At 39.0% G+C, this 20,191-nt stretch overlaps 1 long non-coding RNA gene across 1 annotated transcript; it reads left to right on the top strand.

Annotated features, from left to right (window-relative positions):
* Positions 1-8,186: 8,186 nt before the first annotated feature.
* On the top strand, positions 8,187-15,616 carry LOC120522475. Its single transcript, XR_005632394.1, has 2 exons — positions 8,187-8,264; positions 14,950-15,616. It is a non-coding gene; the product is annotated as an uncharacterized LOC120522475 (long non-coding RNA).
* Positions 15,617-20,191: the final 4,575 nt, after the last annotated feature.

Below are 20,191 nucleotides of genomic sequence, written 5' to 3'. Positions count from 1 at the left end.
CACTGCTGATTCTTACTTATATCAAACAAATGCGGAATTGACTATTGCGGCACTCGTGCACCTTCTTCGCCTTTTTAACATCCCATAATAGACACTCTCGTGCCTGCTGGGAGGTGCACCTTTTAATGTGATCCGTGTCTCTTTATAATTAATATCTCTCTAACATTGCCGCCCCCAAATATGCTATGCATATTTGCTATTTATTTCAAACAGAGAGAAAAAAAAATATTAAACTTATGATTTATTAGTATCAGAGTCCTGATGTTCAATGTCCGGAAGGGGAATAAGACGAGCAACAGGCCTAGTATAGAGTCTATCCTTCACCTTCACCTCTACAGCTCTTACATGACCATCTGGGCTGGGGAAGGTTCTAACAATTCGGCCTATTAACCAAAGTGCTCGAGGAAGCTGAGGATCAAGAGCATGACCACCATTCCTTCTCGTAGGTTTTGGGCTCCTTATGCCACTTCTGTCTGGCCTGTAAACTGGGTAGATAGTATTTGACAAAACTTGACCAGAATTGTTCAGTAAGCACTTGACTCTGTCTCCATCTCCCGCCCCATCAGCTCATTACGGATAGACAACCTGTGGTAGAGAACTATCAGGCCGCCCCATCAACAGGAAATTAGGTGTAACTGGGTCCAAGTCGGCAATGTTTGATGACACATACCCCAGAGGCTTACTGTTCAAGATTCCCTCTATTTCGATGAGAACGGTTTTAAGTACTTCTTCAGACACCGACTGTGAACCTACTGTGGTATAAAGGGCCTGCTTCACAGACCGAATTTCTCTCTCCCATGCGCCACCAAAATGTGGTGCTCCTGGTGGGTTAAAACGGAAATTGATTTTTTGCTTTGCAAGCAATTTCTGAAGCTCTGAACTAAGGGTGGAAAATGTTTCTCTTAACTCCCTCTCTCCACCATGGAAATTTGTGCCTTGGTCAGACAGTAGCTCGTAGGGTGTGCCCCTGAGAGATGAACCTTCAGTGCCATTAGGAAGGAATCTGTGTCAATACTATTGAGAACATCCAAATGCACACATCGGGTAGTGAGACACTTAAAGATAATGCCCCATCTCTTCTCACAACGCCTACCTATCTTAACCTGAAACGGTCCAAAGCAGTCCATGCCAGTGCTGAAAAAGGCAGGTTGTTGAAGCCTCAATCTTGCTAGGGGTAGGTCTGCCATTTTAGGGATAAGGGGCTTTGCCTTCTGTTTACGACAATCAGTGCAAGTATGTTGGAATTTGCAACTGCTTCTCTGCCTCTTAGGATCCAGACATTTCTCCTTAATTCGGCAAACACTCTCTGGGACCTGGATGATGAAGTTTGGCATCATATTCTTGAATAATTAATTTAGTTACTGGATGGTGAGGGTCTAAAACAATAGGATGAATTGATAACTGCTCAATCTCTTCAATACGGTGCAATCGCCCTCCAACTTGGATAAGCTGACATGATGTGTCAAACTCTGGTGCTAAAGTAAGAAGTCGGCTGGTGGCAGGAAAGGCTTTCCATTCTTCAGCAACATATATTCCTCAGGAAAACTGTCTAACTGTGAATTTTGAAAGATAAGAAATTCTGACATTCGATAGTCTTCAGCGGTAGGACTAGTTTGATCACCCCTTCTTTGAACTACAGCTTCTACTAGTTCCCTCCATGTATGGTATTCCTTAGGGTTAGGAATTAGAGAGACGTCACCATACTACCACAAAGACACTCTTCCGTTGCTCTGCTTCAACTTCTGGAACCGTAATATTCGGCCTTACTGGCCATTCTGACTCAGGTTCATAAAGGAATAATGGGCCTTGATTCCATCTGTGTGGTACAGACAATTCAGCTAGTGTTCGACCCCGTGTGATATCATCTGCTGGATTCCTGTTGGAGTCCACATACCTCCAAGAATGGCGATCTGTTAATTCTTGGATTTCGGCTATTCTGGTTCCCACAAATACTTTAAAGCGGCAGGATTCAGACTGAAGCCAGGATAACACAGTTGTGGAATCAGACCACAGAACCACTTGGTTTATTGTTAAAGTAAGCTCATTTTCTAAGAGTTTAGCTACCTGTGCTCCATTTAATGCAGCACACAGCTCTAGTCTTGGTATGGTTTGTCGACGCTTTGGTGCAACTCTAGATCTGGCCATAATGAAGGTAAGATGAATATTACCATCTTTATCTTTGGTTCTTAGGTAAGAAACGGACCCATAAGCTTGTTCGAGGCATCACAGAATATGTGAATCTGTCTGGTAATAGGGAATAAGTCCATATCAACAGGCGTATAACATCTTGGGATACTAATATTATTCAGAGCGTGAAGTTCTCCTTCCCATTCATTCCAGGCTCTTAATAGATCTTCAGGCAACATAGGGTCATCCCAATCTCTTTGTTTATCCCACAATTTCTGGACCAGGACTTTGGCACGTGTGGTGAATGGAAGAATATACCCCAAAGGATCATACTGACTGGCGAGTACTCTGTATATGTGGCGCATAGTAACCGTTGTCTTCTGCACTGGATGAGACTTGTACTTGAACGTGTCTGAGGAACAATGCCACTTCAAGCCTAAAGTGGATTCTGTGGAATCTGATCGATCCTGAGACAACCAGAGTTCTGTACTGATTGAACGAGCTTCTTGTGGCAGATGTTCTAGTATCTTGGGAAAATTGCTAGTCCATTGACGAAGGTCAAATCCACCATTTAACAAAAGATCTCTTAGTTTGTCTATCAGTTGCTTTGCCCTCTGGGTTGATGGTAGACTCTGCAAATAGTTGTCTACATAGAAGTTCCTTTCAACTAAGGATCGGATCTCATCCCCTGATTCAGTGTTGTCCATTATATGTCGTTGAAGAGCAAAAATGGCACAACAAGGACTACAGGTGGTGCCAAAGGGAAGTACTTGCCATTCATAGATAAGGGGGGAAATGCTACTTTCCAAATTACGCCACAAAACGGAGAAGAGGTTTATCTGCAGGTAAAGGCGGTGGTGAAACATTCCTTTAATGTCGCTACCTACTGCTACAGGATGTTCCCTAAAACGTAAGAGCACTCCTAATAGGGACGGACTGAGGGCTGGCCCAGGGAGCAGGTATTCATTCAGGCTATGTCCATGATATTTAAAGGAGCAATTGAATACAACCCGGTTCTTACCATTATGCTGAACCAGATGGTGAGGAATAAACCAAGATTCTTCAGAGGAGGTGATTGTTTCTGCTGGTAACTTAACAACATATCCAGCCTCCTCCAATTTTTTAATTTCTTCATTGTATGCAGCTGCCTTTGTAGAGTCCTTTGACAGACGTCTTTCAATGCTTCGAAACTCGGCATAACAGCTTCTTGGTATGCTTGTAGACAAGGCATATCTTTCTTGTAACAGTGGTGTGGCATAGCGGTTTACACCATCTACCATTACCTTTATCGTTTTTCATGCAGTAGATCTATGGCATCTTGATCTTGTTTAGACCTTGTTAGGAGTCTCTCATTTCTGTAAGGTATGATGTCTGTTTGCCAGAGTCTTTCAACATTTCTGAAAAGTTCAGACATTGAAGGGGTGAGGGTAATATGAAGGCATTGCTGTGGTTGCAGGTTCTCCTTAAGTAGTTGCGCTGGACCTTGTAATGTCCACCCTAATCTGGTCTTAACTGCTGCAGGACCCCCTGGTGGTCCAAGGCACAGGTGCAATAGGGGTGATCAAGTGTGGATGATCAGCTCCAATCAACAAGAGAGGGAATGCTTTATGAACAGGTTGTAGTGGAAGACCCTTTAAGTGGTTGTATCGTTGCTGTAGGTCTGCTATTGGGTATGAGTGTTCTGCCAGACTCAGTTGATCAGCTGTAAAGGCTCTTGTGATAAGATAATTCTTGTTAGGTTGAAACTGAAGCTATTCTGAAGGATACTGAAGCACCATGCAGTGTCTTCACATCTTGTCTAATGGTCCTTAGTATTAGATCCTCTGGTTCTCCCTTCAGACCTAGTTTCTGGGTAGCATCAGATAACAGGATTGTTCTCTCTGATCCATCATCAAGAATAGCATAAGTGTCTAAAACTTCATCTTGGTGTTGTAGACGAACTTTGAATTATTTTAAGGAGGATGGCTGGCTGGAGCCTTCGGGTTTATCTAGGTACAGAGTTTCACTTGTAGAACTCACTAAACAAATTTCTTCCTTTGGTGATCTATCGTTTACTTCATGCAGGATTTGAAGATGCTTCCTGTTACAGAGATGACATGGTTTCTTCAGTGTGCACTGAGCAGCTTGATGGGCTCGTCCACACCTCCAGCATCTATTTTTAGTTTTAATCCAGTTGATTATCTGCTCCTTATTAAGCTGTTGAAATTGAGAGCATTGACTCAGGTAATGCTCAGTGCTATCACAGTATGGGCAGAAAACTTTGCTCTTCTCAGGCTTCTTACTTGTAGAATGTGACACGGATGCTGATGATGTCAAAGTAGGTGACACTGAAGACTGCTCTGTGCCATGAAAGATAGTGATCTGTCGGGTTTTAGCTCCTATATCTTTTCTGTTGTCTGGTCTGTGCATCGCTCGATCCTTGTGTCCTTTGCCTCTGGTTTGGCCTTCATAGTTTTGGCACCAAGATTCAAATTTAAGCCATTTTGCTAGATCCAGAAGGGTATAAATAGTGCCCGGTTGGTAGCACATTTGTCTTCTAAAGGATGATCAACCTGAAGGTAATTTGGTTAGTAAACGAGCACATGTGAGCCACAACGTAATTCGATATCACCTTCTGGACCTAAAGTTTGGAGTAGGCCCACTAAGGCTTGTATCTGAAGGGCAAACTTTTCAAATCCTGCTGCATCACCAGGTTGAATATCAGGCGAGTCCATAACTGTGGCTATTTTACTCAAAGCTAGGTGATGAGGTTGTCCAAATCTTTCTGTTAATGCTGCCATTGTGTCTGTATAGGGAGTAACCGAGTTCAGAAATGAGTCAGCTATTAGACGTGCCTCTTCTAGCTTCAGATGATCCAACAACACCTGATATTTAAAGAGCTCGGTGGCATCTTCTGGCAGTAGGTTCACCAGAGCTAATCTGAGACGGGCAAACTCACTGGGATCCCTATGACTGAAATGTGGAATTGTTGGTTTTGGACCTCTATACGTCATTTCTTGCTTAATAACCCTGTGCTGCTGTCCTGTTTGAGCAGAATGCAACATGGGAGGATAAGAACAGTGCTGTTCGTGAGGTATTGAATAGGTTTGAGTCAGTTCTAGTGGCTCCGACTTCCGAATATCTTGATATTGTCTAATAGGAGTATGCAACAAATAACTTGGTTGTGGGAACAATGGTTTACAGATCCATACATAGGAGAAGATTCTTCACATACGTATTGAATGCCTGGGGGTTCTGGAACCATAAGAGCTTGCTGCTCTCCTGATGGTCTATGATGAATGAAGTTTCGGCCCGTACTAGGTTCACTGTCATCAAGAGAGGTTTTTTCTTGTTTATCTGCCACTTGTCTATGCCGCGGAGCGGGTAGTGGTGGAGTATTTCGATCAAAGTTAAAGGCAATCTTCTCAGCTGATCTAATACGAGTTCTGGGTGCAGGCACGGGGGGAACTTGATCTTGGGTCAGTTGCCTTGGGTTGAGGGCAGTTGTTGATTTATTTTTAACTGCTCTTGAATGCCTACTTGCATCTCCCATAAGCCTGATCTCCTCTCATGGACTGTGTAGTCTGTCTTAACTGTTGATTCTCAAGTTCAAGGTCGTGAATAACTAAGTTGTATCTCAGTGGTAAGAAATCAGCATCTTCTGTTTGAAGTAAAGGTGTTTTCACATCTTGTACATCCCACGATCCACTGTAGTGTGCAATCTATTCTCTCCTCCATTGGAACTGTACTGACTGGTAGGAGATGAGGCTGCAAAGTGATTTGTTGACTTCATTGGGATGTAGTATTTATTGGTATACTCTTGATACCTTTCCTTATCAGGTGATGGGCGTGCTGTATGGGCCACAGATGGTAATGGAACTTGACCAGGATACTGAACTTCAAATTCTTTAAGATAGGCTGGTGGACGGGTCAAGCGTCGAGGACGGTTACTGTAGGACTGATACTCTGACATCTTTCTTCCGTTGTAAACACACTATCCGGCTCGAAGGACCAAATTTTGTAACAAAGGACCACTATATCTTTAGTATGTTCAGGACTTATTGTGTTCACTCCAGAGTGTCGATCAGGACACTGGTAAATGATGCAGAGAATTCCACACAGCAGCTTAGATTGAAATTGAACTCATTTATTTGGAGATATACACCTGTACTCGAATAGGTATAGGTGGATTTGTATGTGTGGTCTACAATAAAAAAGAATACATAAAACTTATTGATAAAGTACCCAAAGTCCACTAGATGGCAGTATTACTGAAATTAAGCACTAGCTTACCGGCAGTATAGAATCCAAATCAATAACGCAATCAGTACATGTAAACAACTTGACGTCTTAACATATAAAAAACATAAAATACAAGTTAAATGCAAACGAACTCACCTCTGGTCATCAACGCACACTTATCTTAACTCGGTACACTGCTGATTCTTACTTATATCAAACAAATGCGGAATTGACTATTGCGGCACTCGTGCACCTTCTTCGCCTTTTTAACATCCCATAATAGACACTCTCGTGCCTGCTGGGAGGTGCACCTTTTAATGTGATCCGTGTCTCTTTATAATTAATATCTCTAACAGTCACCAATAAGATTAAATGGCATCTTTTGACTGGAAAATAAAACTGAAGAAAGCCCACAGAGAGAATATGAAAATTGTACCCAGAGATTGTCTATGCAATTTAAGTTTAAAATCCAGAAATCTTGAAAATGTAAGGTAGCAAAGCTAACCATATCCAAAAGGTGTGCAGGTGTTTCTGGGAAAGACTCGTACCCCAGCACACATGAACACACCACTCTGCATTTGGCATAACTGATTTGAGTTTGGGTGATAGTCTGGTGTCCTGTCCAGACATTGTTCTTGTCTTGCCGAGAAAGACCTGGACAGACTGCTACCCTGCTCAGGATAAGTGAGTTTGAAAATGGATGGATGGTTTTAGAAATTATGTTTGTGACATATGCATTAAACTGGGTCCTGAACACTATAATCTTCTAACCATATATTTTTTTGGAAACACATAAATTATGACCTATGGCTGTATAGGAAGGATTACAGCAGCATCTAGTGCAAATTAAAATAGAACCTAACTATCCTTGAGGCCACCTCATTGGAGAATACAAACATCCAAATATCATCAGATATAATTAAATCTGTAACATTATATGACAGGTTAGAAACAGCAGAACACAGATAAGTGTGTTTCTAAAGAAAATTTAAAAGTGTACTGCTTATATTTATTGATTTGCTAAACCTGAAATGCTGCATTTCATCATTTGATGTGTGCTGATAGGTTGTCAAAGATTGCAGGCTCCAGATGTTTAATTTTTCTTAATTTAATTGACTTTCTGTTTGTTCCCCTTAAATATTCAAAGGGCCATATATAGTATTGTGCTAGCTAAATCTGTATTAGTATGACTTTTATTACATTTTAACCAAAGGGTCTCATTTTATGGTTAATTTTCTCAGAAATCTAAGCAAGTCATATTGTTTTTATGCAGGTTTCAGTTACAGAATTTTTATTTATCTCTTGTTATTGCTCTGTGCTAAACTGAGAAAGAGCATTGCATAAAAAATACATGTATCTAAACTGAAAGTGTTATGATCTGCTTTGTTGCAGGAAATGGGCGGAGCCTCCTGAATTCCTTTTACACAGACGTAATCTTTAGTGCAAAACTCTCATGCTGAAGACAGTACTTGAGGAAGGCTCCTACTTAAAATGACTTTCAGACGATTTATCGATAACATCTACAAAATATACAATTCATATGGAAACAACATTTTTCAGAATTTATTTTAATACTTTTCTTCGTAGGTTTTGACTATGTTTTAGATCACAGCCTTTACGTGTGTATAGGAAATAAAGGACTGAGAGAGACACATTTTGCTTGTTTAGTTATCTTTCCACCCTTTATTGCGATTTTTATGATTCAACTTGTTAAAATCAGAAAGGTGCATTTTATAAAGAATATTTCTACGTGTGAAATATTAGTGCAATTAGTCACTGCTATTTTTGGTGCTTTATTTTGCTGCAAGAAGGACTCATTTGAAATGTGTACTAAGCTACTTGAACAAAACGGTTACATTTGAGGAACTGGAAAACTTCACAAAGAAAATGAATTTTATTATAAAGAAGTTTCGCAGGTAAGCTTTTGGCATCCCAAAGTTAAAATCATCCTCATTTTCTTCAGCTAGAACTTTCACTTTCTTTTACTTTTAAGAAATTAAATTAACCTGGCTGTGATTCATTTCCTGAAAGTCTTTAATTGATTACTTTTCTGTTATTTAGAATCTTTCTTAATTATTACAAGCTTTTCTTTAAATCAAACTATATCATAACATCTATAATTACTACAACTGACATGTTCAAAATGTACATTTATTACTTTCGTAATGCCTTTATTTTATATCATACTGCATTATACCAGCAGTCTGTTAATGCTAATTCATACAGTAAAGAGAAGAACAGCAAAGTTGTACTGAGTAAAGTCTTTCTTTCTTTCTTTCTTTTGGTGAGAGCGGTGAGAGGCCGGAGCTTGCGCCAGTACTGAGACTCATAATAAGTTTTTTGGACAATGGAGTTGTTATTAAAGGCAGTCTGATCCCCTTAATGCCTCTTGCCACACCTGTTAAAAACATCATTCTGTTCAGTGTTCCAACCTTTTCTATCTAATAAACCTCTGGAAAAGAGATTTCTCGTTACGGGCAGCTAGTGTCTCCGATAAAGAAAATCCCGTTTGGGTTTAGGCAAGCAGGGATTCAAAAGGAAGTAAATGAAGAGTTAAACTTAGCTCTAAAGTTAAGATGAATGGCTTCGATATGTTATCTTTGTTTCTCCTGAACCTATGAAGTGTTTTAAATGTGGTGGTGCTGGACACATCGCTCGTAAAGTGCCCAAGAGTGGACACTGATCCTGAAGTAGACAGAGACGTATAGGCGAAGAAAAAAAAAACACCTGGTACACAACCTCTAATGTCTAATCGTGTGTCGGTTCAAAATGAAATTGATCAGAGTGATAGGAGTAGCAAGAGTGTAAATGGAGGCGGGGATGAAATCATTGGGGAAGAAGGCAGCAACGTTAAAAGTAAGGATAGTGTAGCTACGGAGCGTACGTGAGAATGACAATGAATTAACGATCGAGAGTATATGGAGAGATACAGAAATGTAAATTGTAGAAGAAAATGGCGATTTTAAGGTCCCTAAAGCTGTGAGAAGGCATCAAAACACTGAAAAGCACGTTGTCTCTAAGATGAGTAAGTAGTGAAACGGAGACATCCGCTGAGGAGAAGAATCTCTGGTTTTGATAATGGGGAGGAGGGTGATTTGTCGGACGCGTCCTTAACCATTGACGATACTCATGGGGGATTTGGTGAAATGCCTTTTTGGGCCCGGCCGGGGTTTTTTTAAAACCCCTTTTTCTTAAAAAAAAAACAAAAAGCCGGAAAGCCCGGGGGGGCCCCTTTTTTTTCCCCCCCCTGGGGTTTGTTCCCTTTAAAAAAAATTTTTGGGGTTTAAATTTGGGGTTTAAATTTTAAAAAGAAATTCCCGTATTTCAAAAGGAAACCACTTGTTTAAAAAAGGTATTAAGCCGGGAAAAAATTGAAATTTTTTGAAAGGGGGGTTAAAAGGCCCGGTTTTATTTTTAAAAAGGGCCATTGCGAAAGGTTACCAAGGAAACCCTTCAGGAATTTGGGGGGTATTCCTTTGGCGATTGTATTTAAAAGGGGCCCCAAAAACGGGCCTCTGGCGGACCCTTTTGGGCCCTTTTTTAGGTTTAAAAAGGCCCCGGGGGGTTCCAAAATTTTCCCCAAAAATCCGGGGGGAAAAAATGCCTTTTGAAAAAACCCGGTACCCTTTGGACTGGGTTTGGGGTATGTGTTTTGGGGAATTTTAACTGACTGAAAACTTTGGGAATTCACCCAGCCTCACCCCCAGCCCCCGAGGGGGGTGTCAATTTTTGCCCAGGATGGTGGATGGCTTTTTAGGGGGGGCCAAATAAGACATAATGGGGCAGCCCTGGGTGAATTTTTCCTTGGAAGGTTTTTAAATTTTTTTACTTGTGGTTTTTTTACCTCCTTGTATTGTCCCCCCCGCCTTTTTCCATCATTCTCTAGTTTTGCCCCCAAAATTACTGGCATTTGCTACTTTCTCTTTTGGGATTTTAACAGTCTTTTTCTCTTTAGTCCCATTTTTTAAAAAATGTTTTTTCTATACTTTTGGAAAAAAAATATCAATAAAATTCCCCTTCCCCTAGAGACAATGGTAGGGTTTGGGAAATTTTTTTCCAGTTGAAAAACAGGTTCCGGGCGTTTTAAAAGCCATAGAAAGGAGATACCCCGGGGGTGAAGAGGCTTTTTAAATGATGGGGCCCCAAAATTGGGGAAAAAAAAAAAAACTGGGGTTCTCCCGTTGATGGGTTTAAAAATTCAGGGCCCCAAACCCATTTCCAAAAACAGACTGGGAAAGTGATGCCCCCAAAAATTTTTTATTTTTGGCCGGGGAAAAAAATTAATTTTTATGATAGATAATTTTTAAAAATCTAGGGCAGGGGGTCAAGAGGAAAAAAACTAAAACCCAAAAGGGTTTACCCTCAGCTCCCACCTAATAAGTTAAAAGAGGGAATAAATGGTCAAATTTGGGTTTTTCCTTTAAAAAATTTCCGGGAGGTGGAAAGTTCCCTGAAAAAGGGAAAAATAACCCACAAAAATCCCAAAAAACCGCGGGAAAAATTTGGAAAAAATGTGGGCTTTTTTCGGGTTGAATTTTTTTTTTGGGGGGGCTTTTGGTTGGACCCCCTTTATTTCCCTTCGGGGAAAGGGTTTGGGGGATATCTTTTAAATTTAAAAAATCAAAAAATTATTCCAAAAAAGGGGGCCCAATTTACATCAAGAATTAAAAACTTTTCTCTTATGGGCTTAAATTTTCTTAAAAAATTCTAAAAATCATAAGTTGATTGGTTCATCCAGATCAAGGGTTTGTGTGTAAAAATCCCCTTTATATTTTTTATAAAAGCTTTATTTCCCCAGGGCTCTCAGCCCCTAAAAGTTTTTTGCTAAAAGAGTTAGGTGTACACATTGTGACGTCAGAAATGTAGGGTGTCAAATGCCATAGAAGAGGAGATACTGGAGTGAAGAGGCTTTAAGTGATGGAGACTCCTGCTTAGAAATCTTGAAAACAAAAAACTGCGTTGGCTCAGTTGATAGATTATAAAGTTCAGGGGCTTGAGATCTCATTTTCAAGAACAGACTGAATGTGATGCCCCAGAAGATATTTTTATTTGGCCTGGAAAGGAAGCAAGGTCAGAGCGGATGATAGATGATACACAGATCATCTAGTCAAGAGTCAAGAGGAACAAACCAGGTCCGCACTAGGGCTGTGTAGGTTTACTCTCAGCTCTACTCTAGTAAGTTAACAGAGGTAATAAATGTCAATTTGGATTTTCCTTCAGAACTGTCTAAAATTCCAGAGGTAGAACAGTCCATGCTAAAAGGAAGCAAAACCTTACAAGAGGTCACCAAAGCCATGAAGAACTTGAATCATGGAAAAGCACAAGGCTTGTCAGTTGAATTTTATGAAATGCTTTGGGACTTGGTTGGACCTGACCTGTTAGCTGTTCTTCAGGAAGGTTTGGAGGAGGATATCGTCCTTTAAGTTGCAGAAAAAAAGGTCATTGCACTTATTCCAAAGAAAGGGACCTGTGTGACATCAAGAATCAGAGACTTGTAGCTTTACTCTGTATGGACTATAAGATTTTCTCTAAAACACTGGCTAAAAAGTCATAGAGTTGTTATGTGATTCATCCAGATCACAGGATATTGTGTGCTAAACAAATCCATTTATGATGACATCTTTTTATAAAGGATATTTTTGAAGTCTGTAAGCTTTTTGGGCTGCATGGAGGACTAATCTCTTTGGATCAAAGAAGGCCTTTGATAGAGTGGATCATCACTATTTATGGATAATGGAAGATAATATTTATAATTAATGGAAGATTTTAGCTTTCCTCCTGATTTTATTAAAATGTTAAAGGTACTCTTCACTGGCATTCAAATCACTCAATTTAAAGTAGCTAGGGGATTAGACAGGTGTGCTTTCTTTCTGGGATGTTGTACTACCTGGACATTGAGCTGCTACTGGTAAAACTTAGGAAAGTATTGGGAGGGCTGTCTGTCCCTCAGTATTCTGCACCTTTGAAGAACTCCACCTATGCAGATAACATCATGGTCATCATCTGAAATAATGGAAATGTGGATGGATTGGCATCTGTCTTGGAAGATTTAGAAAGCCTCACCTGCAATGGTCAACTGGAATAAGAGTTATGCAGTACTGTTGTGGGAGTGGAAATACACCAGCTATCATGGGGAATGAGCTGGACAAGAGGAGGTGTTAGGAGATTAGTATTTATTTGGTTGATGAAGCTAGTGAGAAAAAGAACTGGCAGTGAGTAACTGGTGAAGAATCATTTGAATCGATGGACCTGGTTATTTCTTCAGTGTAACCTGGTAATAACCTGGTAGCATCTGCTCTGTGGCATAGACTACCTTGCCTTGAACCCCCTCAGGATGTGATATCTGATGTTCAAAGGGAATTACTGAACTTTATTGTAATGGAAAGCACAGGCTAAGGCAGAGCAGCCTTTGGCTTGCACTTTATTTCATCAAGTGGGAGCTTTACAACTGGAACATTTTGACGGACAACTCCCTTCTCTTTTTCCAGTCTTCCAAAATATTACCATAGTCTTTTGAGATGCTGGCAATGGCTGAAAGCAAGCTCTAAGAAAGATTCCCTTACACTGTACTGGATTTTACAAATGCCCATACTCGGTTACCTAAACAGACTTTTTGTCCATGCAACAATGAATGTTGAATGCTGGGATGTTGAAAATTAAACATCTGACTAATGACACACAGAGTAGCTGGATAACTGCAACCAAGGTGGTGTACTCTCAGTGCAATTCTGTAAAATTTAAGACTAACTATTTCAGGCTTCCCACAAGTGGTTAAAGAAATGCTGAAAGACTATTTTGAAAATGTGGACACTTCTGAGCCACTTTGTGCATTTCCAAACCTTTTAGTTAATCAACAATCCAAACTCAAGATGGATTACAGGAAGCCACACTGGATTTCTAAACACTTGACCGGTGCTGCAGAAGAGAAAGAACTTTATAAATTGTGTGTTCAGGTGAGATATCAGAGTCAGCTCAGGAAGAATCGGACACACCCTGAAGGGACATACTGGGAGGTTTAGGGAGTTACAGCCCAGCTTGAGGCAGTCTGAATCTATATTTATTTGTGGAGTATCTGAGTCAAGGACAATGAGAGTAATAGAATGGCCAGTTTTTCTTGAGCCATTTAAAAATGCAATTTATAAGTCAAGAAAAGAAAAAAAGCAATAATGAAAGAGGCTTTAATTTAGGTAAAATGTTTACTGTCTTAGTAAGAGCAATAATATTTCTTGAATATAAATTATATAAAATGACTTTTAGCCTGCAAACATTTATTAACCAGTGGTGTATAAATGAAGCAATTTGTATAAACAGGAAAAAGGAACTCTTTTTGTTTGTAATTCTAATACCAAGTTTTGGAAATTGTGTTTACTTGAAATATATTTTTGAGAGCTTATGACTGTAATTTCTTTTACAATGATTGTTATTGATTAATAAAGTGTATATTTAAAATCAAAACCTTTCTTTAGGATTCAACCTCTTCTATCTCTACTTGGTAGCATTTTTAGTATTTTGGGTGTTTGTTTTAGAGATCAGGTTTTTATCTATGGTGTTACTAACTTGAGAGCAATATTGAAAGTTAGCAGGTTAGCAAATTTGTTATTGGGCCAGACTAAGCTTGCCATCTACATCACTATAAAGGAAAAGATTAAGAGTGATAGAGTCGGTGTGTTTCATTAGGGAACAATCAAAAATAGAATTTTTATAGATTACAAGTTTTATAAGATGACCCACAATTTGCAAACTTTTATAGAACAGTGGTGTGTTTAATTGTTAATGAGAATTGTGTTTTTCTTGGTGAATTAATCTTCCTCCTTTTGTGAATTAATTATTATGAAACCATGGCAGAGTGCACAGTTAGAATTACATAAGATGTTCTCTTCTTTTATGATGTTTTGATGCTTTGTGTTTTGATTGATAATGTTTAAAAAGATATATTTAAAACTCAAACTCTTTCTTTCTTTCTTTTTCTTTGACAGGGAAACTGCTATGCTTTGCCCCATATAGTATCATAACAACGCTGTTTGTCAATATTTCAAAACTGTAACTAGAGTAGTCTGTTGATACATTAACTGTAGTGTTTGAATCAATGCTGCTCATTGTTATTTTATGTCCAGAAGGTGTGTGTTTGATTACATCAGCCACCCTTACATATTTGTGCACTTGCTTTGAAGCACAGTTGCTTTGTTTATCCACAAATTACTGGATAATTACCATATAAGCACTGTTTACCATTTGCACTTTATTTCTCGAGAGAAGGTTTTAAAAATTTTTAATCATTAGGGAAAAGTTTCATGATTACATTAAAACATTGACTTTGGAATTCAGTCTGAAATTTCTTTAATTTCTTTATCTTGACTTTATTATTTATTGCTTATCATGCTGTTTACCAATTTGTCTCTGCTTCACAATGTAAATCACATAACATATGAGAAATTATGCAAAAGTGTTAAGTACTAGTTTTACAACTTTATTTGCCAATGTAAAACATTTGTTTTTATTAATGGATACTTAATAAGCAGCTCAATTTACTTAAGGATGTTGAATTTTTCTTTTAAATTTATTGTCATTGTGGCTGACATGGTTTTTTTATTTTCCAAACAGGTGGTTGGACTCATTCTTCTGACTTTAGCATTATTAGTTGCGTGTTTGTATCACTGGTGCTGTGCTAAAACAGCATTGCATGACAAATACACTGAAGACCCGAAACATTGCTTTCAATAAAATGTTTGACGAGCTCCTAAGAACCTCAGCCAAAAAGAAGTTGCTGAATGGGAAATTAAAATATATGATGAAGATGATAGCGAAGGACAAAGTGAAAAATAAACAAAATATATGATGAAGATAACAGCAAAGGACCAAGTAAAAAAACAAAACAAAAATACTTAAAGCTGGTATTACCATGAGTAAGGTTCAAGACAAATACAAGGAAATTTCAGGCGCTTTAAATCCAAATAAAAAGCTACGGAATCTGAGGATAAACCAAATGAAGAAACAAACAGCACAGGTGATACTCCAAATGAAAGTACTCCACTTCTGGAAATAAAACCAAAGTCTGAAGAAGCAGTGCAGTCATGACATGTTGTATAAGATTTGAAGATGAATACAAGCTGAGAAAATGAAAAACAATATTACTGATCTGGTAGAAAACAACATTTTGTGAGTGTAAGCTGTCCTCAATAAAATAAATTCATTGCTTAGAAGAAGATGGCGATGCCAGTACTTTTCTCACAGATTTCTTCATTGGAATGGTTACAAGTTCAAGACAAAAGAAAATGGGACTGCTACTTTTAAAGCCAATTGAAATGAAATATTGTTTCATCCCTCCACTGGTGCTCAAGTCAGACTTATTCCAACTGCTGAACTGAAGTTGTAAATACAATGAATAAATAATTATTACATTTTAAAGTGGGAAGCAATTCAAACGTTTGGCACCTGTCATAGAAGTACTGTAAATCCCATGAAAGTTCAACACAACTAATCTCATATTTATGCTCACACAGCTAAATGGCCTACTAGAGTGCGTCAGTGGTTCATAAAATTAAATGCAAATTAGATACCCCTTGACTGATATCTTTATTAAACACATGTGGACAGGGGATGGGACACAATGCTCTGTGATTGTATCTGCCACTTCAGGGCAGGGCTTTAATGACAGCTCCTTAAGAAACTTCTGCTAATAATATATATTCATTGTTTCATAGCTGAACACTAGGAGCTTGATTATTTATATCAGGGCAGAGAAAACAAGAAGCTACACATGGTATCAGCCTAAATGTGGTGTCATGCAATGTTTTGTATAACTATTAATAATCCTGTACAGAATATGCAGAAAAATAGTTAAAGGTTTTGAAAGACTTGCTTTATTTTATTCTTTATTGTACTTATGTGTATAAATATATACTGTATCATATCAGGTTTGAGAGGCTTCAGTGTTGCCTGATTATTGAATAATTATTGTTTAATTAAATTGAATTCAGTTCTAAAGGTGGTAAAACAGGTTATAAGTCACTTTTCAGATTGGGATAACTAAAGTAATGTAAAGAGTAACATAAGTAATTACTTTTGTTACCAAGTAATAAGTAGTACTATTAAAGGAGTAATAAGTAAAAGTAACTTATTACACAGTGTTGCCCAACCCTGGAATGATTAATTTTTAGCTTATAACTAAGCAGAGTGGTTAAGTCTTTGGATTTCAAATACTGAGGTTGTTGGTTCAGATCCTGCTGCTGACCCTGTGTGATCATGAGCAAGTAATTTCAACTGACTCTGCTCCAATTGGAAAAACAACTAATGGAACTAATTGAATTTCACATGTTATAGGTTGCCTTGGATAAAGGTTTCATATTCTGTATAAGGTGTTATATTCAAGAAATATTCTATATTTCAAGGAAATACTTATTAACTTTCACCACACCAAAGAGTCTATATGTCCCATCACTATTCAAGGAGTGGATGTAGAGGTACCTCAATCCTACAAGCACTTGGGGTCCACATTAATTACAGGTTGGAACTGGTCTCGGAACACAGAGAAACTATATAAGAAACTGCATGCCATTATGAACAATGCTGCACATCCTGTTTCTGACACACTAACACTGAGGACTTTCAGCCAACGAATTATTCAGCTGAAGTGTGTGAAGAAATACTATAGGGGCTCCTTTATACCAACAGTAATATGTCTGCATAATGCTTCACTGGGACTGGGACTGGGACGTTTGCCTTCCTTTTCATTTTCTTCCTTTTTGGTCATTTTGGTGTGTGTGTGTGTGTGTGTGTGTGTATATGTAAAATTCAAATTTCTCCTCTGGACAAAGATCTGTCTATCTATTCAACTCTCTGACTGTCTAGCGATCTAAAGGCGTTCTTCCTACAATCTTAAAAGGATTTAAGGCAACATTTGTTATGCCGTGCAGGAAAGCTTTTCAGGTATTCATTCACGTCCAGTGCTTTTCCATCATGGCTCTTGGTCAATTCCGAGCAGAGCGAGGTTTGTCTACCTGTCATCTGCCAAAATCGAGTGCAGCTTGCTTCTCACAAGAACTTCTGAGAAGCTGCACTTCCGCCCAGCACTCTACACTCAAACTGCATGCTTACACACACACACATATACAAAACTTCCTGAAGGAATCCAAAACGCATTACACATTTTCAGATCTGCAGGGTTTCTTTCGCTTAATGGATCAGGCTGTTTTTAATTATTGTTTCAATCATTTATTGATATAAAATTATCTGTGGTTCAGTCAGCAGGTTTAGTAACAAATACACTGCTCCATTAACTAGTTACACAGGGGTCATCCTCTTGAGACAGAACATTCATAGATTCTATAATGTATAAATATTGTGGTACCGTTCTAGAGAGTTGGCAAACATTAAAGAGAGAAAAAAAGAAAACGCACACACCCACACCTTCACACACACATCATCAATTATATTTCTCCATTCCCATATAGCAAATGACACATATTTGTGTTGTCTCATTAAGTGTGCACATTGTGTTCTTTCAATTAGAACACATGTAGCATATATATATATATATATAGACAGATTAGGGTTTGCTCGCACCCTTGTACCCTCAGACACACGTCAGACACCAGGTAAAAGTCCAATAATGATATTTATTACAATTATAATGTGCACAAAGCACGCTCTTCTCCACAATACTCAAATAAACAAAAACAATTCCTCCAACTCCCAGACGCTTAGCCACCCTGCCTCCCAACTCAGCTCGTCGTCTGGGATTTCCCATAGTCCTTATAGACCTTGACCTGGAAGTGTTTCTGTCCCTCAGTCCATGAGACTTTCTATCACTTCCGGGTCAGGTAAAAACTTCTTTTCTTCATCAGCCCGGAAACACTTTATTTCTTCCAACCATGTGAACTGGGATTTATTTCCGGCTGTATGGAAAATAAACGCTCTCTGCTCCCCTGCAGCGTTCTCTGGTGACTCGGCTTATCCAGCAGGGCTGTGTATTAAAACTCCATAGTCCATGATGACCTGCTTGAATTCGGGGCATCTCCACGCTGCAAGGAGGGCTCCACTTAGCGGCCTGGGGGTATTGGCCAGGATGAATGGCGACCATATTCCACAATATATATATATATATATATATATATATATATATATATATATATATATATATATACATATATATACAATATATATAAAATTTGGTGTTGATCTATACTAATAAAAGGCAAAGCCCTCACTCACTCACTCACTGACTGACTCATCACTAATTCTCCAACTTCCCGTGTAGGTAGAAGGCTGAAATTTGGCAGGCTCATTCCTTACAGCTTACTTACAAAAGTTGGGCAGGTTTCATTTCGAAATTCTACGCGTAATGGTCATAACTGGAACCTATTGTTTCGTCCACATACTATAATAGACCTCTGCTCGATGCCCGTGGGAGGAGTTACGCCTCCACGTAATTTAGTGCCTGCCCATATAAGGCCGTCCGCCAGCGGCAATCCAATAGAAACACTGCCGCTAAATATTCATGGGTGAAGGACTGTGCTTATGCAGAGGAAGATGAGATGGTCAGGGTGGTGTTTGGCACAAACTCGGCGAAACTGCGAGAGAAACTTTTAAGTGCCGGGTCTAACATTAAATACAGCCGTGGACATCGCACGAGATGGCACCAGCACAGCTGGAAACCTTCGATGCATGTACACCGAAGCTCACGTGAACTGGCGCAGTGCACAGACAAAAAGCAACAGTTCCAAAGAGTGCTGAACAAAAAACAAATTACACAATTGAGAAGGCAGCAAAAAATATGAAGCGTGTTATACATACAAGCATATTCATAAGTGCAGCTACTGCGGAAACAAAGCAGACGGTGGAAAAAGTCAATGTCCCGCTAAAGGAACACAGTGTAAAAAACCCGTGCATGCAGTGTGTCACGCCTCAGATAAAGAGGAAGACGAGCTGTTTATTGATGCAGTAAGAAGCGAATCGATGAATGAAACCTGTCATCTTTACAACGATTGACAAACACGGAATGTAACTTGAACACAACGCATCCTACAAATACGAACCTGATTGAAAGAAATAATGATAATCAAATCCTTGATGACAGCAACACTCCTAACTCTCACAAAACAATTACTGTATATTGACACTCATGTTACGCTTATTTTTAAATGTTCCCTTTTCTTTTCATAACTTCTTTAACACACTACTCCTCCGCCTGCACGGTATATACAGTATATATGTATATATATACCTCGATCTACATACGCTTAAATAGTTAAACCATACGTTGTGGCGCAATGGTAAAGCCTTCGCCTTTATAGCCGAGGTTGATTCGAGAGGGTGCACTGAGTATATACGCTGCTTCCCGATTTATTTTACCTTCATCCCCTTGGTTTGAGGCGTATGAAAAATTATGCGGTTAATGCAGAAATTATTAGCTATCAATGATTGTTTTGGTAAAGCCATACTCAGTGTATTCATTAGATGAACGGTAAAAAGTAAGAGCGAGGGAGGTAACTTATTGAGGCACACAGGCAAAACCACAATAGCACGCTGGCTCGATGTACTGTAGTGCTGCTAACTCGATCTGAATTGCTGATCACATTGAAAAAATATTTCAAGTTCTATTTAGTCCATATGTGTCAAACTCAAGGCCAACGGGCCACATCCGCCCGTGTAATTATATCCGCCCAGAGATCATTTTATATACTGTATTATTGTTATTAATGGCGGGGATATGAAGCGCTGGTAACACAATAAACTACAGATCCCATAATGCAGCGCTTTAGCTGCCTTGCCTAACACTTACGCGTTAATCAAGTCTAGTTTATGAAGCTGCAAGTTATTGCGAAGCTAGCCCACACGATGCCGA

This window comes from Polypterus senegalus, unplaced genomic scaffold (assembly GCF_016835505.1).
Source record: "Polypterus senegalus isolate Bchr_013 unplaced genomic scaffold, ASM1683550v1 scaffold_5299, whole genome shotgun sequence".
NCBI lineage: Eukaryota > Metazoa > Chordata > Cladistia > Polypteriformes > Polypteridae > Polypterus > Polypterus senegalus.
This window is presented reverse-complemented; position numbering and strand designations above follow the sequence as displayed.